The sequence below is a fragment of the Palaemon carinicauda genome, chromosome 13, assembly GCF_036898095.1.
Source record: "Palaemon carinicauda isolate YSFRI2023 chromosome 13, ASM3689809v2, whole genome shotgun sequence".
NCBI classification, from domain to species: Eukaryota; Metazoa; Arthropoda; class Malacostraca; order Decapoda; family Palaemonidae; genus Palaemon; species Palaemon carinicauda.
The window spans coordinates 133956933-133983473 of NC_090737.1; the positions used below are offsets into that span (position 1 = coordinate 133956933).

General features: G+C 33.7%; 2 long non-coding RNA genes across 5 annotated transcripts in view; one reads left to right on the forward strand and one right to left on the reverse strand.

The window, feature by feature from the left end:
- The first annotated feature begins 1380 nt into the window (after positions 1-1380).
- Positions 1381-26541, forward strand: part of LOC137652466 (uncharacterized) — a 49435-nt gene continuing 24274 nt past the window's right edge. The window contains exons 1-5 of one of the 4 annotated variants that reach the window (XR_011046306.1): positions 1381-1449; positions 9483-9587; positions 10348-10559; positions 14212-14345; positions 15057-15476. This is a non-coding gene — a long non-coding RNA (uncharacterized lncRNA). Of the gene's footprint in view, positions 1450-9482; positions 9588-10347; positions 10560-14211; positions 14346-15056; positions 15477-26541 lie in introns of those variants that run through there. The other 3 variants (XR_011046307.1, XR_011046304.1, XR_011046305.1) reach the window with 3 other exon arrangements.
- The window catches only part of LOC137652467 (uncharacterized), a 47035-nt gene continuing 36204 nt past the window's right edge, over positions 15711-26541 (reverse strand). Inside the window, exons 2-5 of the long non-coding RNA XR_011046311.1 lie at positions 20212-20396; positions 19508-19631; positions 16965-17160; positions 15711-16153 (exon numbers count right to left, since the gene is read on the reverse strand). This is a non-coding gene — a long non-coding RNA (uncharacterized lncRNA). The remainder of the gene's footprint in view (positions 16154-16964; positions 17161-19507; positions 19632-20211; positions 20397-26541) is intronic.

Here is a 26541-nt window from a genome sequence, read left to right on the forward strand (position 1 = left end):
CTGGAAAAGTCTCTCTCTCTCTCTCTCTCTCTCTCTCTCTCTCTCTCTCTCTCTCTCTCTCTCCTGTAAAATTGCCACACAGCAACATGGTGGTATTATCTCTAAAGTCATTAAACTTGTCTTCCCATTATAATTCCACATACCGTGTTTTACTTCATATAAACCGGATAGAAATAAAACAAAAGGTTGAATAAACTTGGTGTGAAATGAAATTAGAGGAAGTTTAGAATAGTCTCCCTTGTAAGCGTTTTCTGATTTAGAAAACAAGAAACTCTGACGTCTTTTAATAGTAGGCCTAGACATCGATTTATAACGGAAATGCATGTGTTACTATGCCCATCTGCCTTTCATGCTTGCTAGGTAGCTAGGATGTTACCTCTTCACTTTTATCATTGATTTTTCGATTGTAAAAAACGAAAAAAAAAAAAGATTAGACGAAACAATATTGCAAAGGACTTCGATTTATTATTAATATGTCCATTGGGAAGACAAAATCTTCCACCTGACACAAGGTATGATTACTGTGTATTGCATATTTTTTTCTAGTTTACTATTAAAGTACAGGAAAAGCAGGAATTTGAAAGAACAATATTGCACTGCAAGTATTATTATTATTATTATTATTATTATTCCAGTGCGCACACATACCATGCCAAATTGCTACAAGGCTCGCTGATTGAACAAGGGTCCACAATGTAGAATGCTCAGAGGTTAAACATTAATCGAAAAGAAGTAAACGAGAAATGTGAGGATGTTCAATAAATAGGCCTACACATAGGCTACACATTTGCTAAATGACGTATAGGCCTATTGATATGTGTCTGATTGCCTAGTTATAAGTTTGCTATAAATAATTACTGGAGTCATAGATAGAATATTGTTATTTAATAATATATTTGTCAGGGAACTTTTTCAAAGACTATAAGTGATGCAATATGGAATTAATTGAAAACTTCCAATAGTTACCTAAAAATTATCTATAATAAAGTATTCTGTCTTCTCATTTATATATATTTTTATTCATTGACAAGTGCAAAATTCGATAAAAAAAAATCTTGTTGATTTGTCCAACAGAAAATAAAGCAGTTTGTTTGGATTTGATTGCAAGGCTGTGTAGTTCCAGCTGAAAACAAATATGATATTTTTATGTATTAGATCATTACAAGGTTGTTTTCTTACGAAAGAGTAAGTATTGTACCCCATTATTGTGTCGAAGACAGGAAATTTGTTCTCGTGCTGAGCAATGGTTATGAAACTGTATTGTAGATGGCGCCACTTGTTCTACAAGGACGCTAAAGCAAATATTTAGTCTTTCCAATAATGTGTGACTTCTTTGTTTTGGGGTCCTTGATTTTTTCCCTAAGTAGAGGTGACTTCCAACTTTGGCATCGTGTTTTCACCGTTTAGCTTTCGTAAGTGACGTGCTGCGGTTGTGTCCACAAATCAAAGGTATGTAAAAGTCTCCAAAATGTAAGGTTTTTTCATGGTGATCGAATACTAATTGACTGAAGTTTGATTTATTGGTTTAGTGACTGCTCATTTGCTGTATTGAAAGAAATAGGCTTAGTTGGTGCGTTATTGTATTTTTTATGCATTTTTATAGAATATTTGGTGATCGAAGACAATTGATAGAAGTTTTATTGGTTTAGTGACTGCTCATTTGTTGTATTAAAAAAATAGGTTTGGTTGGTGCGTTATTGGATTTTTTTTTTTAGAATATTTGGTGATCGAAGACTGTAATTGATAGAAGTTTGTTTTATTGGTTTAGTGACTGCGCATTTGTTGTATTAAAAAAAATAGGTTTTGTTGGTGCGTTGTTGTATTTTTAATGCATTTTTTCAGAATATTTGCGAATGGTATATTTTCTATTTGACGTATCATTTAAGCAGATAAAAAATTTATAGCCATAGGGCCCCTGACTAAAGTAATCCTATCGCTTTAAAATTTCTATATACTCCAGTGCATCCTACTTTGGCTTGGAATTACACAACTTTAGACAGATAATTGTGATTAGAATTCCATAGTGAATTTGCTTCCGTGAAAGCACCATTTTGATATTCTTTGCGTGTCAATTTAAGCTATTTAAATCGCCAACCACTGAAGTGCTATTGAGGATTTACTAAGACTTTTGAAGAATTTAATCTGATGAAAATAATCCTATCGCTTTAAAATTTCTATAAACTTTCAGTGTATCGTACTTTGGCTAGGAATTACACAACTTTAGACAGATAATTGTGATTACAATTCCATAGCGAATTTGCTTCCTTGAAAGCACCCTTTTGATAGTGTATGAATTTGAGCTATTTACATCACCAAACACAGAAGTGCTATTGAGGATTTACTAAAACTTTAGTATAATTTAATGATATAGGTATTGGATTATCTTTAAGAAATCGAACGTAACTGTTAATTTTCAATTAGTGTAATTTTTCTCCAGTTAGGGAACTATCCGCAAATTCACTAAACTTATAAAAAAAAATCCAAAGTTTCGCCAATAGCGCCAATTGGTGAAACTATATATTCAGCAAAAGTGTTAATGGTCAGTTGAAGTAATTGTTCTCTAGTTACGGAACTATCCGCAATTCACTAAAAATCAACATGGTTTCTCCATTAGCCCAGTTCTAACATTTAACTGGGAAAAACGTTTTCGCGTAATAACTTAGACATAACCGATCGGGAGATTTCCTTAATTATTTTACTGGAACTTTCACTATGTACAGCAAAATTGTAGGCCTAGATAGTAACCGATTAGACTTTGTTTCTGATCCAGTCCACATTCTTCTCGAGTTCATTGGAACTTTATTAAACTGCAGATTTAGCAAACATGTAGACGGTAACTGGTGGGACTAGAAATCGGATACAGTTCAAGTTAATTTTTGCAATCTTTATCATAGGTTTTTAGTTCTTGTGTATCCTGTCGGTTAGTTAATTTCAATGCATGGCTCTTTCGATCAAGAACAAAGTGAAAAGTAGTCTTGGTGGTCTCACACTTAAAGTTAACTTTAGTTTAAATGGCATTGTATGAAATGTTTTCAATGTTAGTCATTTTCCTATTTTGCCCAAATGCGGTTATTAGGGTCTCTACAAGCGAAGTATCAAATTAGAATTGCTCTTAATGTTATGTAAGATTAAGATTTAAAAAATCATGCGTACTTTGTATGAATCTGAATTCTTGAAAAGTTCATAGTTCGAATTCATAGTTGTATTCTCAAGTGAGACTTGGAAATCCGATTTACAGTAATTTAAAGCTCCTAAATGACCCATACAGCGAAAACGCGACTTTTTAATCAAAATATTAAAGTAAAATTGTTCAATCTTTAATAATTAGAATTATCTTGAAATTTCATATCTAAATACTTTTATCATTAAGTTCATTTTACAGGATTTAGGCTATTTGATTTTCCCGGTTTGTCTTGGGCATGATAAACTACAAGTTATTAGTGAAAATTTAGTTACGACCTCTGATTTTTTATTGCAATTTTTGGGTAGCATGCTAGCACTTTTTTAAGTTTTATCAATGAAAATAGGCTATGGCTAAAATTTCATTTTTGTATATATAAGTAACCCCGCCAGATCCCATAAACATGCTTTTTCCAACTAGGTATTTTATTGGCTTCAAAAATATCTTTAGTTTACCATTAGATTTTAAAATTTTCTTTGATAGTTTGAACATTATTTCAGTTTTCTCTTAAATTCCATGAATGGTAAGCTATAACAAACCAGTATTGTTTAAAAAGCGCGTCACATCAATGTAATGTACTATCTGCTTATTAAGTTTATTATTTCTGATATGTTTATGGTAGAAGATCCAGTTTTGTAGACGATAATTATCAATGCCAAGTTTTTAACGTCAAGAAAACAAAAATTTCGCCAATCTTGTGTAGATTGAATAACACCTCGCAGGCCGCATGTTGTATATGGGTCCTATTAATTCGTGTGAAGGTTATATGATAATTTTAATGATATATGGTGAAAGCTGCATATATTATCAGGCAACTAAATAGGTCACAAGCGTTAAATTTCCTCTGAAGCGTGGTATATTGTTCTTAACTAATCTTGCACAAGTGAATGATTATTACTCCATGCCAGTTATATATTGTCAATATATCGTTCGCTTGAGTTATTCATAGTTCAGGGTTTTATTCGTTGAATGCCTAGTGCCAAAGGTCATGCCGTAAATAAAACTCCATATTGTACAATGTGGATAAAATCTTCCTCTTGTAATCTGGTAATCCCATATTAGTAGCACATGAGCTACCTATTTTTGACGTTCCTATTTTTGACGTTCCTATTTTTGACGTTCCTATTTTTGACGTTCCTATTTTTGACGTTCCCATTTTTGACGTTCCTATTTTTGACGTTCCTATTTTTGAAGTTCCTATTTTTGAAGTTCCTATTTTTGAAGTTCCTATTTTTGAAGTTCCTATTTTTGAAGTTCCTATTTTTGAAGTTCCTATTTTTGAAGTTTGTCAAGTGATTTTGAAGCGGATTTAGAAAGTGTTGAGAATTTGGTAAAATTATAGATGAAAAGGTTTGCTATACCGTTTACCATTTTCCCAGCCTTCTTTTGGGCTTTGACTGACTGGCTAAGAACCCCCATCTGGAAACTAAGATTCTGGGCAATCTTGTATGTTCCCAGTATATTTTCCTCACCAAAAGCCCTGGGTTCCCACTAGGTGTCCCCCATTATCGGTAGATAAAGATATATATATATATATATATATATATATATATATATATATATATATATATATATATATATATATATATATATATATATAATATATATATATATATATATATATATATATATATATATATATATATATATATATATATATATATATATATATATATATATATATATATATATATATATATATATATATATATATATATTTATAAGTATTTGCCGTTAGAATGTCATTTTCGAAGAATACTGGCAGATTTCTATAATGAACTGTTTTTTTTTTTTAGAAGAAAATTTTGTCCTGTCCATAATTATAATAACTGAGAATTCCTTGGAAAAAATTCTTTAAAATAAGGTTAATGAAGGGGGAAAAATTGAAGTCCGAAATTCCACCTTGTTTTGGTTTGACGACCCTAGATGTCGTGTTTGATTTAATTTTTGATAATGCTTGGCCATGTACTATGCCAGAATGGTTGAGAAAACTAGATCAAAATTGGTAAACTATGGGAATACCACTGCTGTAGTAAGTCGGTTCAATTATAAAAGCTGGCTTGATTATAGAACAGTGCAATATTAGTTAGGACATTGGAACTCCATAAATGAATAAAACTGCAAATACTTATTTTGAATCCCGTAAACTACTGGTGAAAACCTTAATGGAGCTAGATTTTAATTTGATAAAGTTTTCTTCGTAGTACAGGCCACAGTAGCCGCCTTCCATGTAGTTCAGAAATAGAAAAAATCGGTAATAGTTTATTAAGTTGCTTGTTTAAACAGAATAAATTGGACAATGTTTTATGTTCTAAACCTGTTATTGGCTTTCAATATTGGAATGATATAATATAGCATTTATCTTAATAATGAAAGGTTAGGGTAGGAAGTAGATGATTAGTCTGATAAAGGCAAAGCTACACCCCCCCTCCCCCCGTTAAGTTTGCATCATTGATAATGCTGAAATACTAGCCCATGGGGGATAACGCTCGTAGTGAAAAATGTTCCGCTTCCCAGACCATCATAGCGAGATAGTTTAATAGCGAGAGACGGGAGGGCAAAAAAATAATCTCAATCCAAGGTGTTAATAATGCAATGAACAATATGAATGATTCCATAGAAAATGGAATGGAAAATAGTTGTCCAGAATTCCTGATAAACAAGGCTCCAGTGTTGGTACAGTTTGGTTTGTATTAGTTTTGATCACGGTAACTTTTTCATTATGATGACTTGTGACTTTCTGCAATAGTTTGGAAAAGTTAATTTAGATATCATAAAATTAGACTACAGTAGTACTGTATATCATTTTAAAGTGTTTCGAACGTTATTGATGACTATACCAAGCGTAAATCCATAGCTTTTCAGTTATGGTAGTCGACCCATTATAACTGACTTCTGCCAGAAATAATTTTCAAAAGCATTCGAAAGACCACAAAAGTTTCTACTAAGTTTATTGCACTGTTCTATGATTTTACCAGAATTAATATAACTTTTTTTTTTCAATATTGACCGATTTGTCATTCCAACAAGAGAATTAATTTGCCTACAAACTAGATACTCGTATATATATAAACCTATAATTAATGTAGAATTAATACATTAACAAAAACTACTTTGAAGCCTGTTTTCTCAAAATTTTTTTAAGAATTTCCTATTTTCAGCAACAGATTTTTTTTTATATATTAAACATGTAAAGTTAAGAGAATTTTTAAACATATGTGGATTTGCTTTTTGAAAACAGAATTTATGATAAAAAGGTTGCCATTGAAAGTAATTTCTATACTTTGATATATTATATATGAAATACAGAAGAATATAAAACTTTTCCCATGTGTACAATGGTTTTCAAATGAAAGAAATCTGTTAAATAAGGAGTAAGAGTTTGAAGTAAATTTTAATTTGGCTGAGTCGCTCCCCTTAATACTGTAGGTAATTAGATAAAACTACAATTTTCCAGTTGATGTCCTTTTATAGTAAAACTTGGTTAGGTAAAGAAAATGGTTATTAGAATGTTTGGTGAGTTGACGGGACAGCATGGTATTCATAATGTGAAATTTTGCATAGTACACTACCACATTGTGATTCCCCAAATTTAAGTGGTAATTTAACAACAAAAAAATTATTTTGTTAGATGAAAATTATCCAGTTTAATGCGCTTTAACAAAGTGCAACAGTTTTTCATAGTTACACATTGGTAATAAGTGGCCAAAATGGTCCCTGCATCAAAATCTTTTGACTGTTCATTCCTTGAAGCAAGCAGTAATTTTAATGGCAAGTTTACTGGCATTTTGACCACAGTACTATGAATAGCCAACCTATGAGCAATGGCCAAACCAGTCCTGTCATTTTTTAACTGATCATTCCTTGTTACAGGCAATAATTTTAATGGCTAATTCACTGGCATTTTCGCTATGAATAGCAAACCAGAGAGCTTCAGAGTAATAAGCATAAGAGTTGGATTAGAATTTTCTGGTTTCACAATCCTTCAAGAATAGTCAGTTTCCCATTGATAAATATTTAGTTTTAGCTCCTTTTGATATACATTGTATTAAGCTATCTATTTTGCATAGTTTTAACAAATAACTGAATTTTCTTTGCCAACCTTGAGAGAAGTTGCATCCCTTTAAATAGATGCAGTTAAGAAACAAACTGCTTTTACCTTAGTGTTTGAGGAACGATATATTGTATCTTTAGATAAATGTGTAAATTTATAGCATTTATGAATTGGTAATTTAGAGACTGAACTATCATATGTACAGTTTAACGAAGTGCATGCATGTCTGCCGCAGTGGAGTTGACAACCAAGTACTTTCTGGGCATGAGAAGTAATACTGTACACACTGTTGCCAGGGGTAGCCTTTAGTTTAGTGGTCCCTATATCCCAGCGTAGGGGGTTCTAACAGTATAGATCTGTTAACCACATGGCTAAACAGTAATGTATTGCTGCCATGGCCAGTGTCCAAAGACCTATTCCAACCCCATGGGGTCACCTGGATGCGAATGCCTTCCCTGTTAAACCTGAGCCATCCATTAATGTTCATCATGCCAGGACTGGTGCTGGTGGGTCCCAGATGGCCACAAGTGGTATCTCATTTACTTAGTTACTCGTTGAGGTACAGAGAGAACTACCTTAATGGTTCGCACTCCTGTCTGCTACACTTTCAGAGGTACAAGAAATGTGTAAAGTTGCTGAAATTAAAGCTGGTAATCCAGCATCTAATCCGGGCGAAAGCCTTTTTGCAAGGCACTGAACAGATGTCAGAGTACCTATGATGGTCCTTGCAGCTGTGTACCAGGGAAAGTGGGTAATCTGTAATCAGTTGAAGGATTATTTCTATAGTTGGAGCACCTCTAGTGCAGATAGTGAATTTCCTACTCTGCTGAGAGAAAAACCTCAGTCACACATCTAAAGCTACTGCTCAATCTTGAACATGGTCTCTTCTGAGCTTAAACTTCTTGTGAGTTGTCAAAGCTTCTGAGGAGCTATGAGCAGTCTTGCCCATCCTGGGAGCTGATCCATACCCATATACTCCTCCTGAGAAGGCAGTCAGTGATTTTGCTAACCAAAGCATTGGTTAAGTTGCATGGTCTGTCCCCAATGCTGAGAGGGCTTGAAAGAAGTCTCCTTTAGTTTTTGCTTAGCTTCTGGCTAAACTCTGAAGCCTTCAGTGAACGATTCAAAGTCGGAGAAATTCTCCATCCTATTAAATGAAGCATTAGACAGTGGTCAAGAAGAGATGCTTTTGTCCCATGAGGTGTTCTGGTGCTCTCTTTAGAGGATCAGACGTGACTTATTCTCACTGGCAGGATCAAGGTGAAGAGGCAGTCCTTGTGGCTTGGTGAGGCAATCCTTGACTGCAGTGTGGTTTTAGGTACCAGCTATGACAATAAAGGCCCCACCCTAGCCTTGAAGGAATCTGAGTTAGCCAGATGTTGAATGCTGTGGTTTTGAAACTCCAGACCACCTTCACGGCCTTTGACATATGCAAGTATACCCGCAAGTCTCGACACCTTTGTGCTTGTTTCTATGTTGGCAGCTGTAGTAGTGTAGCGAGCACATCTTCTACACAGGACAGGAAGCATTTTGTTGGTGGTAACTTAAATGTAAGTTAAAATGAAAGGTAGAATTCATGGGTCCTTTCATTCCTCCTTGTGCCCCCTCTTAGGGACTTAGTGTTCATAGAATTATCACAGGATCTGACTTGATGCTGGTGGAATGTATAACAAACCCATTGAGCAACATATGACAGGTATATTATTCTGAGCCATCTGCTTGAATAGGATCTCTCCTTTGACCACATACCAATCTTCTTGAACAGGCCAGGCCTTATCAGTATATTCATCCCTATGATACGCAGATAAGAGGTTGCTGGAGTAATTAGCTCCTAAATGGGATCCGGCAGATTGTGGCTTCCAGTGATAAAAAAAAAAAAAAAAATTAGTTCTAAGACTTATAACCTACCAATCACTCCATATTTTAAAAGGATAGTTTATGCAAATGAAGTGTTTTTTTTTTTATATATATATAAAACTTTGTCTTAAGTTAAATTTCAAACTTAGCCCCATTGCCTAGAGTGTAAAGTCATGTGCTTTAGATTTGAAGGGGCAGGACTATTCTCTGGTGCTCACCACCCAGTTACTACCAATGTAATTAAACAGAAGTTCTATCTTGGCTGAAGACCTGCTCTCTCATTTAAAGGATCTGTTGAATTTAAAGGATTCTGGTTTGTATAGTTAAGAAAATTTAAATTAGAATATTTGTGGAAGATACAATTTTTCAAGCTTTTTATTTCTTCTACAGGTACAGCATCTTCATGAAATAAAGTAGTTGAAGGACCCTTAATGGCAGAGATGTTGATTCGTATGTCTACTATGACAGCAAGGAGGATTGTGGGAGAATTTTAAGGTAATTTATTTCTTGATTTTATTAGTTAGCTACGTATGACGTATCTCAACTCTAAAATTTAAAAAAATGTAAATTTAAAGGTATATTTCTAATATGATCACATTCAACATAGTTGGTGTAGGTTTGATAAAAAGTTTAAGGTAAAATCTTTGTTTAATGTACAATTACATCCAATGTTTATATGTCAAGAATGACTTTCAATGTTCAATAGAAATTAGTAATAAGAAAATTTTCAGTTGTCAGGTATGCTACAGATGTACAGGTTTTCAGAAGTGGTTTTAATAAAGCTATATAGATGATGCAATCTTAACTAGGCGTATGAAATCTTAAGCAGTTTAGTGAAGAGCTGTTAAACTTGACATAGGGTGGAATTTTAGTTTAATTTTATTTTATGTACTGTAGTTTATATTAATTTTACTGGTTTAGAATTTGAAATTGAGAATATAAACTACCTAATCTACATTTTAATGAATTGACTAAAGTTTGCCTTTGTGGGTGTTGTTCATATATAAAAGATTAGTCTCAAATAATTTCTATTTCTATACAGATTAATGTCCAACGAGCAGATCTATCAGTGTCAATATTTTTGAGATATTCATATTTCTTTTGCATGAATTGTTGAAACTAGTTATTTCCACACACTGTTTAGTTTTAAAATGATGCATATGCATTAAACCTATTTTTACAAGGAAATTGTGTGGATGTTTTAAATATTTTAAATATTCCAATGGCAAACTCTAACCTGTATCCCACTTTTCAGATCCACGTTCCTGTGCAAATCCCCGAACACACCTGAGCAGATCCTAGAATGCTCAAAAGGAACCCAAAGCCATGTAGGCCTACTGGTTAAGCCTAATACAAGGCTAAATCGGGCAATCTGAAGTCTAATTAATGGAGTATGACTAGTTCCACTAGTTAATGAAAGCTTGTTACAATGGTAACTTCAGGAGACTTGGTTGGATATTGAATAAAGTAAGAATTTTGTACTGTACTTGAAACTCTAATAGTAATTTAGTAAACTGTTATAAATTTTTATAATTTTTTCTTTACCTAACATGATTTTGCATGGAAATACTATCAATATGTGGGTTGGGTTATGGTGGCAGTTGTAAAGCTGTAACTGAAATACTAATGTAAAATATTTTAATTTAGTGCAGTAACTTCTAACTAGCTAATATATTGAAATAATGTTATTTTTGCTATTTAAAAATTTGCTAACTAGTGCAAAGAGGAGCAATTAAACAATCTTAGAACAACTGTGGATAAATGTACTAATCATGGTACAAATATTTGTCCATGATATTTGGACTAAGAATCACGGTAAACCTGCTTTATAGGGTTTAAGTTTGATAGCATACTGTATAAATTGTAACACCAAAGTAAATGGACAAAATGACATTGCTTCCTAAAATGTAAACTTGATAACTAAAATTAAGTTATGCTGTGTAACACCAAAATGGTCAATTTTATATCTGCCTAATAGCCTTTAAATTTGATAATTTGTGTAACAAAATATAAGGACAATATTGCTATAATTCCCATTATTTAGCTTTCTATAAATCTTTAATTTAGATTGAGTGGCTTCATTAACTTATTAGCAGATACCCAAAATATTTTAACTTATACTGAAATAGACTTCGAGAGCTAGAGCTTTTATAAGAAGAGGAAACATTTAAAATGGGAATCTTTCTAATCACACTTAATCTTACATTTGCTTTAGTTTTTGAACGGAAAGGTCAAATAATTTTATTGAAGACTTAAGAACTTTGAATTTGTAAAACACACAAAAGGGAAGAATCAAATCAATTATGAAACCAATGATTGGAATGTAATGGAATAATTGTTAGTATTTAAATGAATTTCTTAGATTTATAGCTTCGTACTAAACTGCCTTAACCACCACTAGCGCAGTTGTGCACCACAACTTTGGCCCTTTGATAAAACCAATTTTCTTGCTGTCCCAAAACTTGTGCAATTGCAGGGTTGTCACAGTTGCACGTGGGTGCTGAATAGCTACAGGACCTAGTGCTGGGCCATATGGACCATTCTATGGCTGTTGTATTCCTTTGGCCCCTAGATATCTTCTGTTCCAGCTGTCTTTTTACTTTTTCCGTCCCTTCAGTTATTGAAGTGCAACTTTAGGGCTTATGAATTGTGCAGGGGTGAAAAGTTTTAATGGCCCAATACCAGGCTATATGGCCCTGACTGACAATGCCACATTCGTTAGACTCCAGGATAAGTTCATTACTTTGTACAGTATTGGTTCCTGTGTATTTTTATTGCTATTTACCGCACTTTTCTCGTGCAGCTAAACGGTTTTCCTCAAAATTGCACACGGGAGCAGAGTAGCACCTTGGCCCTGGTGCTTGGCTATGTAGCCCAGATGCTATGGATCGTCAACATTCCTGAGACTCCTGGATAAATTACAATTTTAGTTTTTTACAATATTTATCGTCCAACTTTATCCTGATTTCTTTACTGCTACCCAAGAACTAATGTATACTGTAATTGTAGGGATCTTGAGTTGCACATGGGTGCTGAATAGCCCCTTTCGGCCCAGCAGCATTCCTAAAGGCCCTTCCACATCAGTGGCAAATGCACAGCGGGCAAACACCTATTTTGCTGTGTGGGTTATGATCACGAGTGTAGTTAACGTCATAGACATGGAAACAGTGGGCAAACCATTTAATTACCTGTGGCCGATGTTGAGGCACTGGACAGGCTCCTGACTCTTGTCAGATGCAACTGAATGGCCTCTGCCCAGTGTCTGGCTTATGTCATACATTAACCTTCCTTTGCCTACTGTCTGCATTGGATGGTTTGATTTCGTAACTTTCAAAGAGAATTATGGGCAAATCAGTTCCTGACCTTCCTTTGCCCCCTTGTGTGGAAGGGCCTTTAAACTGATGAATTCACTTTTAATTTTGTACAATGTTAGTTTTTTTTTTTTTTTTTCTGTCCAATGCCTTTTTTTTTTTTCATACAATTGCATGGTTTTCCCAAGAGTTGCACATGACCTTGAATAGCTCCTAGGCCCCAGTGCTTGGCCATAGGGCCCAGATTCTATGGCACAGCACCATACTTGAAACCTAAAGTTCCTTTAATTCTGAAGTTTTTATAATTGCTTGCCAACACCTCAACTACTGTATACCTTGGTTTCCCTTAGTTGCATGTGGTTGCTGCTCCTTAGCCCAAGTGCTTAGCCATAAAGCCCTTCTGTGGCTAAGTAGCATTCCTTAGTTTTGGAAAACTCTTTCTCTTGAAACTGCAGTGTTTTCTCAGGGGCATGTTGGTGCTGAATAGCATATAGGTCCCAGAGCTTGGCCATATGGTCTAGATTTTATGGATTGACAGCATTTCTTAAGACTTCTGGATATTTACTTTTAATTTTTGTTAGCAATAAAAAGGGAAACTGGAATGAATATTTTACTCCAATTGCAGGGATTTCCCAGTGACACTTGGCCACTGAATAGCATCCAGACACAAGTGGGTGACCATATGGCTCGGCAGCACTCCTCACTCCTGGTTAAATTCCTTTCTCAGTTTTAATGTTAGTTTTCATTATTGTCACTCTTGATTTTCAATTATAAAACTAAAGAGATTTCAGTTTCATTTGAGTGCTGAATAGCTCCTAGGCCCCAGTGCTTGGCCATGGGACTCAGATGAATGCAATTTTTCAGTTTCGTAAAATGTTATGGTTTTCTTGATTTATTGCTTTCAAACACCTTAACCTTTTCATTGTACAACAGGGTTTTTCCTAGCATCATGGGGGTGCCAAATAGCTCCTATGCCCCAGTCCTTGGCCAACTGGCCTAGTTATAGCAGCAAATGTTAAATTCCTGGATAACATAACTCAAGTATTGAATTTGTTTTTTATTAGTGCAAACAAAAAATTTCACTTGTAAGTTCTGAGTGGCACTAAGGTAAAAAGCATAGCCATTTGGCTCAGAATATATAATTGCAGCATTTCTCTCCTAGATGGTCACTTTTCGGTCTTGTACTATACCTCAATTCCAGTCAACTATGATTGCTGAGAAACCCCTCAATTTTTAAATTGTGCAATTGCAGGTTAACAGTTGCCCATAGGTGCTAAATAGCTAATAGGGCCCTGAGATTGAGGGAACACTTATGGGCACTATTCTCTTATATCTTCCCCTCAACTTTTTTTTTTTTCCAAGTTTATTATAGTTGGTGTGGAAGATTTAATTTATTGTTCTTGAAATAATTTAATTGTTCATTACTACTTAATTTATTTCCTTGTTAACTTAACTCATTGGCTATTTTTCCCTGTTATAGCCCTTGGGCTTATAGCATCCTCCTGTTCCAACGAGTGTTGTAGCTTGGCAATAAGGATTTTCTACATAAATATAGTTATGATCGTGGAAACTGATAGTTAATGGAATTAATTTCTGATTTTAAGGGTATTTTCATAGAGAATAACATTGGTAGAATAACAATTGAGTGTTTAACATAACTTACTTATTAAATGAAGGAATTTATTAGCCCTAGTAATCTATTTGTACTTGATACAACTGCTTTGCACATCAAAGGGAGGTTCTGGATGCCTGAAATATACTTAACAGTATTAACCTGTCTGTTTTTATAATTGATACTGTTTTTACAGGTGCTGTCAGCAAATCGAAACGTCCATTGCCTCAAATTGAATGAATGAAAAGCTAGAAAATTAATGTCCATGCAGTCTGCCAGAATCTACATTGATGGATTGATCAAAATAATGAGCTTTTATGAAAAATTATGGTAAGTTTTCCTATCTCAATTTGAGTAACAATAGTCTAGAACAGGCATGGGAAGCCTGCTGCCTTCCCCCGTCCCCAGATATAAAAGGCTACTGAAATTTTAAATTTTATTTAACAGTAAGGCTTAGGAAATTATTTCACTTATAATTTTTCATAGTAAAACAATAATTTTTCATAGTAAAACAAAATTGCAGCAATTACAAAATAGGACATTTTGGGCAGCTTACATTTCTTGCATATATGCATTATTAGACCTCATGTGGCCCTCAGTCCATGAAATTGTCTGTGCCTGGTCTAGATTGTATTAAATGTACCTAATTTGGTTGTCTAAGTAACAGTATGATTTTTTTTTTGTTTAAGATACTTAAATGTTATAGCCTGTTTCATAGCTTTGACTTTTTAAAGTATTGTCATTTACTTTATTAACTTTGGAGAGCTGAAAATTCATTTGAAATAAGTTTCACTTAGGATATGTTATCAGGTTTTTTATTAATGGGCTCTTAAGTAGCAATCCAATGTCAAAGTTACTCATTAGGTTGTACAGGTAAATTGCAGTAACATTCATGAGCAGGTGTAGACAAATAGTACGTTTGGAAATTTTCAGTTTTGTTTATTCATATCTAGCTATCCAATCTTATTAAATAGTACCACTAGTTTATTGTAAATGCATTATTGCTTAATAGGATATTAAATCTATACAATTTATTTGCAGATTGATAGAAAAGGATAAAGATGGATTTTTAATGAAGAGGAACATGCAGACAAAGAAGAATGATTTTGCAGCAACTGCAATATAAGAACGGGGACCAATTGACATTGTCTTCAGCAGCAGATTATACACCTTCAACAGTCCTCGGTAGCAGTACACGCATACTTGACATTGACAGCTTCAGTAGCAGAATAAGGTGAAGAATTGAAGAAAACAGAAGAGAAAGGAGAAATTATGAAGGAGGAGAATTGATCAAAGAGAACTCCTGTAGCAGAAGAAAGTAAATAATCGAAATAAACGAAGAAAATTAAAAATACAGAAGAGCAAAGTTAAGAATATAGAAGAAAAGTCAATTTAAGAATTCATTAGAAAAAGTTGAGAAAAAGAAAAAACGTGAAAGAAAAGAAAAATGAAGAAATTACGTTAAAGGAGGAAGAAACCACGTGAGAGAGATGAAGAAATTACGTTAAAGGAGGAAGAAACCACGTGAGAGAGAAGAATTTATATGTAATATATTACATATATTTATAACTGCGAATTGTAAAATTGACCAGGGGGTAGGCTAAAAGAATTATAAAAACCCAGTTATAAATAAATATACAGTATTTTTATAGTATTTTATTACTCTTTTTTTTACAATATTTTCATTTTTTCTTATTCGCCTCTATGTGTGGCATGTTTTCTTGTTCCTATTATTGATTTATGCTGTTTAAACAGTTATTCTTCATTTTGCTAACATGCTCCTTCATACTGCCAAGTATCTGCCTCTCTGCTCCTTCATACGGGCGAGTGTCCTCCTCTTTCCTCCTTCATACTGCAGTGTGACTGCCGTTCTACTCCATCACACTGTCACCTCCAGCATCGTTGACTCATTCTAAGAATGGTTCAGGCCACTGACTCGTCCAGTTTGCCACACTTCATTATCATTATTCCTTTTCCTCTATCTGGATCCTTGCAGCATCTTGTGCTCAGATGCTTATGAAGACAGATCAACTTCATTCTCCGATGGAGAGCTTTTTGGACTTAATGTGACTGTGCTGAATACTGTAGTTTAATTCCAGCCTTTGTTCTACTTCATTTCTCCTATTCTTTTACCATTCCTGTAATAAACAAATAATTATTAGCTTTAAAGTTTAGAAAAACTCATGAAGTAAGGCACAACAAATGTAAAGGAACTATCTTCCAAAATTTAATCACTGCAATTACCATAATTTATCTCAAATGACAAGTCATTTTACTTTAAAGTATGGAGGCTCTAATGGAAATTTTCTTCCTAATAGTTAGCTTTTATCTATACTCAATTTTGATGTTATTTTCATTTATCCTCAAGGTTGGCAATATGATAAAAAGTTTACTACCCGCTTCCAAATAATGGAATCGATTTGAAATTGGATCAATCAGTAATAGGTGAAGTAGCAGGGTACAAGCAACAAATCTATTTTAAGTTCAACTTTTTAGTTGCCGAAGCTGCTTTAATAATGCCTTAAATAAGTTCAACTTTGTAGTTGCCGAAGCTGCTTTAATAATGCCTTAAATAAGTTCAACTTTGTAGTTGCCGAAGCTGCTTTAATAACGCCTTAAATAAGTTCAACTTTGTAGTTGCCAAAGCTGCTTTAATAATGCCTTAAATAAGTTCAACTTTGTAGTTGCCGAAGCTGCTTTAATAACGCCTTAAATAAGAGCAGAGTGCGAGATGCTACAGGAATACTCGTCTATACAGATGTAATAATTTTACCATGTGATCTATTAATATGATTCAATAAATATTAATACTCTTATTATAAACTTGTCAAGATAATTGAAATGAATATATAGTATGTAATCTAGAATTCAGATTATCTAGGTAAGGATACATTTATATTTAGTTAACTAATTAAAATTTATGGAGAAAAACTTAGCCCTTAAACTTACCCTTTTCCAATCAAACGCAGCAGTTTATGCAAATGGCACAAATACCCAATGTGCGAGCTGCTGTGTCAACCATTTGCAAGAAAATATCTAATAGAACCCTTGGAAGTTGCAATGGTTGCTAGGTGGGCCTGCATCATTAAGATCAGTCAAATTGATTTCATAGTTCAAGCGTTCTTGTCCCTCAACTTTCATTCATCTGCGAAGATAGAGCTTTGGTATTAAGTTTGTAATTCAATATATTTTTTACTGATAAATAGAGTTTTGGATTTTGCCTCTTTACTATACAATCATTAATCTGCAAAGATAGAGCTTTGGTATTTTGTAATTCAATATATTACTGATAATAAATTTAGTTTTGCATCATGCCACTTTACTACAGTCAAACTTGGAAGTAACATTATGGTAGCTATCAGATTCTTGCTAACATTACTGAAAGGTTTTTCCATTAAGACCGGTAATGTAAAAACATTCTCAAATGTCCAAATTATACAAATTGGAGTGAATAATCTTTCATTAAAAGTACGTCCAAGTTATTTATGCAAATACGTCACAACTTAACGAGTCCATATCATTTGTCTATTTGAAGTTTAGAATTTAATTTAGTAAAGTTCTTTATTTCCTGTCCTCACCCTTTTTTATTCCAAGTTTGTATAGGCTATCAACAGTATCAAAGCATTAGTCAAAACTTTCAATGATTCTCAATTAAGGCAACATAGAAGACCAAGTCTACTTAGTGTTCTTCCCTGTCAAACCACATTTGCATGAATACTCTATAAAGCTATATTCATACACAAATGCAAATGATTTAATACCACCAATCTTTGCTTAAATATTTAAGATGTTCGATCATTATTGCTTTCAGTTGCATAATTACTTCGTCCATTACAAACCCTAATTTGATTTTGCCGTTATAGCAAAATGATTTACAAACTTCTTTGCACTACTTTCTAAACTTGTGTTGAGCTAAAATTTATTTGTTTGATTTTACTGCCATAGCAAAATATTTACAAACTTTTTACACTACTTTCTAAACTTCAGTGTTGGAGCTAAGAAATTTGTTTGACTTTAGTGCCATAGCAAAATATTAGAATTTGTACCCTACTTTCTCAACTTTAAATATTAAACTAAGAATTTTTAATATGAGTGAATGCTTACCTCTACACTAGATCTTTTACTCAAACCTAATTATTAGGATTCTATGTTAGTTTTATAGCCAAGTGTTGGTCCATACAAGGACGTTTAGTGCCAAAATCTACAGTAAGTAGAGGTTAATCATACCCCTAAAAAGCAAGAGGTTGGGCAGCAAATGAAAGAGCGGAAATTGATAAGAACAATTGCTATATTAGGTCCTCAACTTACGAAGATTCGACTTACAAACGTTTGGGGGGGGGGGGGGGGAAAGGGGAATCCAACTAAAGGTTAGATATTGTATCAAGAGCTCAATGAAATACTATAAACTTATAATTTAATAAAGTAAGCTAGATATTTCCAATATGAAACTTCGTTGAACTTAGCAACTCAAAATCGTAGGCATTATGTTAGGCGAAGCCTACCTTGGGCCAATATTCCAACAAAATTCGACTTACAGCTTCTTGGAGCCTAAGTTTTCAAGTTGCTAACTTTCTGTAGTATAGCTAGAATAAGGACTTCAGTAATACTTATAGTACACCAAAATGGGTGCACTTTAATAATAACCCTACTACGTAAACAATTATTAGGGGCTAGCTTCTAACCATTGAAAACTAGAGCCATTTATGCATTTGCTGAATGGATTTTTCAATAAACCTTATTACCCTCACCTAAAGTACACCAAATGTGGTGGACTAATTATTACTCTGCTACGCTTACAATTATTAGGGAATAGCTTTTAACCAGTGAAAACTACTGACATTTATCATGGATTTTTCAATAATCTATTACCTTGTATTTTTCAAATTCAATTTTGCAATGCTGAATATGCCAATGCAAAAGTACATATTGTAACTTCACTTCTCAATATTTCACTAAACTAATTAATTTTTCAAAATACCAAATTCTCTTACGGGTTGCCTTGATAATATTGAACCCGAGGTTGCAATGAACCAACCTTATCCAATGAATTCAAAATCTTTGAATCAATACTTCAAATTTTCTTAAAACTTTCGTATTTGCTAAATATTAATCTCTTAACTTTGTGGATGTGTACTTTCGAAGACTGCATAACAATCAGTACTTTACATGACAGGTGGTAATCACAGATCCGGAAAATTTAGTATTGTACTAACCCATCACCATACATCGGGATAACTATTCCATCACCATATACATTAAGATGACATTTCCATCACCATATACATTAAGATGACATTTCCATCACCATATACATTAAAATGACATTTCCATCACCATATACATTAAAATGACATTTCCATCACCAAACAAGATAAGGGTCACAACCTTTCACTACATAACCCTTCACCATAGACCACAAATAAAGCAATAGGAAAAGGAAAAACTTTAGTCAATACTGTAAAGAAACGTGTACTTGATAATTTAAAACAGACTTTCAAAAGTGTTGCTCTAAAGTTTTAATTCTCTGAAAGTTCTCTCGTTGCGATGCCGGAAGATTCTTTGGCGGTTGAATAAACTTGATAAGGATCACTTTCTTCAAGAAGTTCAAATCAAGACCTGAAACAATAATCTAAGATTAATTCATGTTTGGGGGGATAGTTCTACCCAATGATTGTACTTTCATATAACTAATTTAGACAAAACCAAAAAGCCTTGTCTGTACTTTGATAAAACTACTTTTATAGAACCACTTTAGACAAAACCAAAAAGCCTTATCTGTATTTTGATGAACTAATTAAAACCACCAAAAAGAGTTCTGTATAAAACTACTTTAGACTTGACCAAAAAGCCTTCTGTACTTATATAAAACTACTTTAGAATTAACCAAGCATTATTCAATTGCAATTGTCAAATTGAATTGACGGCTAAAAAAATTGTCAAATTGAATTGGTGTTATTTAAAGTACGGATTTACTTTGGACTAGGTTTTTAGATTAAATGAGCTTAGCCAGCACCGGCTCTTGCTTTTAAGAGACTACTTAGAATTTGGTAAGAAATTGCAACCTAAGGAAAAATAAAAACTCCTTCCAGAAAATCGTAAAGTTACTTATTAGTTTACATAACTAGACCTAGCAGTTTGATTAAGTGAATTTAACAGTATCCCTGAGATCAATAAAGGGAACACTAAGTAAACTTACGCTGTTTGTCATGAAAGATTGTATGGTTTCATAGAAATTTCCTCCGGGCTGTATCCATTGGCTGCATATTTTAAACTGTCAGAAGTCACCACTTTGCATATATATTTCTGAAGTCACTCAATATGCAACACGACGTTCGCCCGCCATCTTTCCAGCCAACACGGCCTATTATTTCTTGCCAGCACCTGCAATATAATTCAGGTGTAAATACAATGTGGAAAATCTTGATGAAATAAATATTACCCTTGGCATAAGACTTATATAGGCCTGAAAATTTTTCACAACTTATTACGGACATAAGCGTTATAGATAAATCCTTTGGTTGAAGACTACGCCAAGTTAACCTAATGAAACAAGCCAGGAGATTAACATTCAGAACCCTTTCATAAATTTTTGTAGGAAATATTCAACATACAGCATTGATTTAAGTGGATAAATAGAGTATTTTGGACAACTTATTCATTAAAACAAAGGAGAATAGACAAATATGTTATATATCCTACACATACCTTACAATATAATATTACAAATTTAGCGTTCAGTATATATTTTTTGTTTTTTACTATAATAAAGCTACCAAGTTATTCAAATGTTTCATAAGTTAATGTGAGAAAGGAAATCCTTAACAGACAATATCGACGAGTCTAGGAGTATGCATTTCTTTAATTTCTTTAATTGAAAGACTTACATAAATTTGGAAGTACAATCATCACGAAAACGATCTGGTCTTGCACGTAAATAGCATTTTATTTTGGTCAATATCACTAGAACTTCTTATATTGAAAGAATTCCTAAAATACATAAATTTGGAAGTTCAATCTTAACGAGAATTTTCCTAACTGGTCTTTGCCTTAAATCTAATTAATATAGTCTCCTTGACCCATTACTATACAAATATAACCAATACATCTCAAGATGAAGCGTTCCAAACTATCGGTAATATAACCATCTCCATAGACCATGCTGTAGTATCGAAAAAAAGAACCGGCACTCTGTAGAGTGCATACATTCGCCTAAATGTTTTGTATCACAAGATGTGCAATTTGACTATGCTCATTTTGGCACTAGTTTCACGAAAATAAGAGATATATATAGTTTCAGTGTGTGTGATGATCATGTAGCATATCACAAAATAGGCAATTTGATTATACTCATTTTAGCACTAGTTTCACGAAAATATAAAATTGTAACCATGGAATATTTTTTTTTACGTATGTGACCTTGATCATGTTGTATATAACAAGATAGAAAGTTGAATTATGCTCATTTTGACACTAGTTACACTAGTATAAAATTTGACGGAATATTTTTTACGTATTTGTGATCTTTATCAAGTTGCATACCACAAGATTGGCAATTGGATTATGCTCATTTTGGCACTAGTTTCACGTCAATAAAAAATTGATCATGGAATAATTTTTTTTTTACCTATTCGTGACCTTGATCATGTTCTATATCAAGATACGCAATTAGATTATGCATATTTTGGCACTAATTTCGTGCAAATCTCATAAAATTTGCCATGAAATAGAAAAAATGAGTTTTACCTTTTCGTGACCTTTAACTTTCGCAGGTTGAATATAAAGTTATGCAATTTAATTATGAAAATTTGGGCACTGGTTTCGTGGAAATTGATAAAAAATTGACCACGATATAGCAAAAGGAAATTTTTTAACCTTTTCATTACCTTGACCTTTAAACCAGTGAAAATTCTAATCAAATTGTCCTAGGATCATGGCCAATACTCCCACCAATTTTACGCAAGTGTCGAATCACAAAACAAATAGAAATAGATACACTTCTATCATAACTTCTGGCGAAGGTAACATTAGTCCATACTGGGACAAACTTGAAATAAAAGATACCCAAGTCTAATTCATCTAGTTTGTGTAATTAGACAACTTATTGCGGGCTAATGAACTTGAGAACCAGATGGAGTACCTTTAAAAGGTTCAAAACCTCAAAAGACCATTAACTTAATTCACTGGGTAGTTACGATTATATAGACTATTGTATTTATCTGACTTCTCGACCAAAGCCGTATCCCAACATATTTAAAATATTGACTGAATACGTTAAGTTAATTCTCATTGGATTACAAATGTTACTTAACTTTAACGGTTGCTTTTCCGGTTCTGTACAGCAGGGGAACCCTACTCACTACAGGACCCCGTGTCATTTTATGTTCGTTCAAGAGCATTCAACATTACACGACGTATTGCTCACTTACTGTTAAATCGTCACTACCAAAGCACTCACAGAATTAGTGTGTCTTCAGTTTCCACAAAGCCTTCAAGCGATTTAATTCCTCGAAATTTTATTCCTCTGAATTTTTAGATCAGCTGGAATAAAGCCAGCACGGGCTCTTTCGTAATAAGAACATTTATTAAATCTGGTTAAAAAATTTAAGACTTGCGAAAACAACCTTTACGGTAAAAAAAAAGGCAGGACGTTACTGGAAACTTGTTGTATTGCTTTAATAAACTAGTTCCACGGCTAGTGATGAAAACTACACTCAAGAGAAAGACAACAATGTCAATTAAAAACTTAGGAGGGAAAATCCGCGACCGATTGGAGAAAAAGTTAATACTAGAACGGGCATTCAGTAGAGCGCATATCTTAGCCTTTATGTTGTATATCAAGATGGGCAAATGAATTATCAAAATTCTAGCAAAAATTTCACGCTAATCAAAAATTGGCCACGATATGGCAAAAAGTAGTTTTTGACCTTTTCGTGACCGTGGCCTTTACTTTTGACCCAATCACTCCCAAAACAATCAAATTGTCCTAGGACCATGGCCAATCATACAATCAAATTACATGAGATTCGGTCAAATAGTTTGAGATATGCGAATCAGACAGAGATGCCTATCAAAACCAAGGCCAATTGGCCTTGATCAAAACATAACCTTCACCGCAACGAAGTTGGCGAAGGTAGGAATAGTGCCATGATAATTTTTAACACTATTACAGTATATTTAAGTAAATTTAAATTCACAACATTAAAGTATAAATAGGAAAGCATTAAGCTAACGTTGGAAACAGCTTGCTATAACCTACGAGTCTCCGTCAAACCCTACACAATAAAAATCAGCAATTTTAATCTAAAATTCTCCGTAAAAATATACTTTGTCTTATTTCAGCAAAACACAGATGAGTCATTTTTACCCTACTTAGTTATCTTTCACTGTTAGGTGATCGTAATATCACACCTTTGTGTTAACATACAGTATCAGTTTCTAAAGCAAATGCTTGACAACATTCATACCAGGATTTATTTTTACGGCAAATTTGTAACAGTATACATGGTATGAGAGTAATTTCATCCAGTCTATCCATCAGCTACGAATATTAATCTCCGTTTTGATGCCAAGAATAGCAAAAATGTGGCAGCTTTCAAGAAAAACATGTAAGACTTCTCTTTGGAAAGTGTTATAATAGTGATAAAAAAACTATTAAGCCTGAATACAAATGCTAGCGAATACTGAAAAGATACAGAAATATAACTGAAAAGAAACTATTTTCACACATCAAGGCCCGCCTTTAAGTGTGATGGAGGGCGAGAAATAAACCCCTAAAAGTATGTATTTCACTCAACATTTCCTCGAAAAAATACTAGCTAGTAAAATGAGCATTAAGATGCATACTGTATTTCCTAAATACTAAACAGTGATAATCACTTCCCCCATATATCTTTTCTTAAGAGCAACCTTTAGAATATTAAGTAAAAGACCATATGAAGTCGTGAGCAATCAAACCAGCAATGTATTAAGTTCTAAAACCATTTCTTAGAAAAGGAAAACAATCACATTGAAGTTGGAAAAAAGCCTTATACTACCAGTTTTCCAGTGCATATCCCAGGTTCAATAATTAGTATCGAACTGGCACGCCTAGGATTTTCACTATTTATAATTCATTATTTTCGGTTAATACCAAGCTTTTAGTCCCCCCCCCCCCCCCACACCCCCCCCCAAAAAAAAAACTACTTATAAAAAGACACGGGGTAGCTCGTGTTTATAAAATTAGTATAATTAGATTTAGTATAGTGCTTATTTGTCCATAAATACCATAGTTGCTCTGAAATTTTGGAATAGTCAAGAACTTTAACAGTGATATCCCGAGCAACATTTCTCTCCATATATACCAACCGATTTCCCCTTGGAGAGCATAGGGCTTGGTAGGTCTAGGGTAGATAGGTAGGTATGCTTGTGCATATAATATATACCTGACTAAAGTTACCTCAGTTATACCGAGAATTACACCTAATTGTTGTACGTAACAAAGTTGGCCCTGAACAAATACCAAGTACCTTTTACAGGTAAATTATATTTGGTCCCATATTCACACGTAGTTAATGCTGCTGCAGTACTTTCACCCACAACTTTTCACTTTAAACATTTATTTGACTAAATATTTGGAAGCGCACAAAAATAGTTTCAAGATACTTTCTACACTATACTACTTGCAGAACTACCAATCAAAAAAAAAATATATGGATTTGCCACGTGCTTTCCAGATTTTATCCAGGTAGAGACTTCCCTCGTTCCTTCGAAAATAGAAGGAAAATAGAAGGGAGAACAGTCAACATCATCAGTAGGAAGACTAATCCTAAAATTATCGACGCACAGTTATAATAGTAATAAATGGTGTTCAAAATAGATTTAGTTCACGTGTAGGTACGCTATTAAGCGACATGCCATGAGATATACTTTATCATCGCAATAAAATCAATTAGTTTTATGTAATATAATCTACAAGATTCTTAGTTATATCAGATTGGCATATAAATTTGGGCCACATGATCCGGTAATGAGGCTTGAGACCTATACGCAAATGGGGAAAACCGTACGCCTAACAATTGAGATACATCTACGCCTATTACCGCAAAGGGCCTCATGTTAAGATTTCCCCAGTATATAGATTTTAAATCAATTCTCTTCCATTCCCCTTCTCCCACTCCACGCTTCATAGTCCTCAGCTATGTAGGCCTGGGTCTAACTAATGACTTCTGGCTAAAAATATCCTAGGATTTAAGAGCACAAAGCAAATACCTTCAAGTAATACCGACATTGAACCACTTATGGCTGATGGTTACTGCTACATGGTCTTTTTTACACTTAAGTTTAATTCAGTCTTCAGCCAGGGATTGATCAGTACAAACTTTCAGATATCGTAACACTTTTTTTAGTATATCTGCCACAACACTTTAACAGTAATTTTAATCGGAAATACTCCATAAAATTGTGCTGTTAACCGTATTTCAGTAAAATACAGACCGTAATTTCAACCTACTTTACTTTTTCCTGGTTGGTTACCGTAATACGACTCCTTTACGACAATCAGTTTCTTAAAACTGTTAAACGCCTGGCAAGATTTATTAAAAGATAGTATGTTTAAAAACTTTGGTGACCTGTGAATAACTTTTCCAAATAAGTTTGTACCAGCAGCCTAATAACTTCTCGTTTACAAGAATATACAACGGATAGGTCCGTACACTTAGTTTCCCTAAAAAGTGTCCCTACACTTACTGTTGCTATAAAATAGTGAACTAATCCTACCATCGTTACATTGAACACATGCTCGTTAAGGGGAACGATTGACAAAATTATTATTACCTGCTAAGCTACAACCCTAGTTGGAAAAGCAAGATGCTCTAAGCCCAGGGGCCCCAACAGGGAAAATAACAGTGAGGACAGGAAAAAAATATTAAGAAAAGCAACAAAAATAAATATTTCCTATACAAACTATAAAAACTAACAAAAGAGAAATTAGATTAGCGTGCCCGAGTGTACCCCCAAGCAAGAGAACTAACCCAGGGCAGTGGAAGACCATGGCACAGAGGCTATGGCACTACCCATCAAAGGGATATTTGTAGTGTGAATTTTCACACTAGTGTTCATTACCTTCACCGTGGTTTAACAAAATAGTATCTAGCTTTAATAAAAAAAAAATATTGAAATCCCTAATTAAATCCTATTAAGCAAAGAAGCTTTGTTTACCAACCATTATGAATGATTGAAGACATGCACCCTTAAAGTTTGGTTAAAATTCTTACCTTTAAAATTGTGAAAATCTTAAACCGACAAAATTTAGAATAGGTACCTATTCTACATTTATCTAAAACGAACTCTACAATGCAGTTTTTTTTTTTTTTTCAAATGGTTTTCAAAATTATAACCAACGAAAACTAGACAATCCTTGTGCACAGGTAAAGACTGGTCAATGGTATGACTTTTCCACGGAGGAAAAACAAAGCCTTTGGAATACTGTACTTCAACACAATGTACACCACTATTTACGGTATTAACTCTTCAAAACTTAACCCTAGGT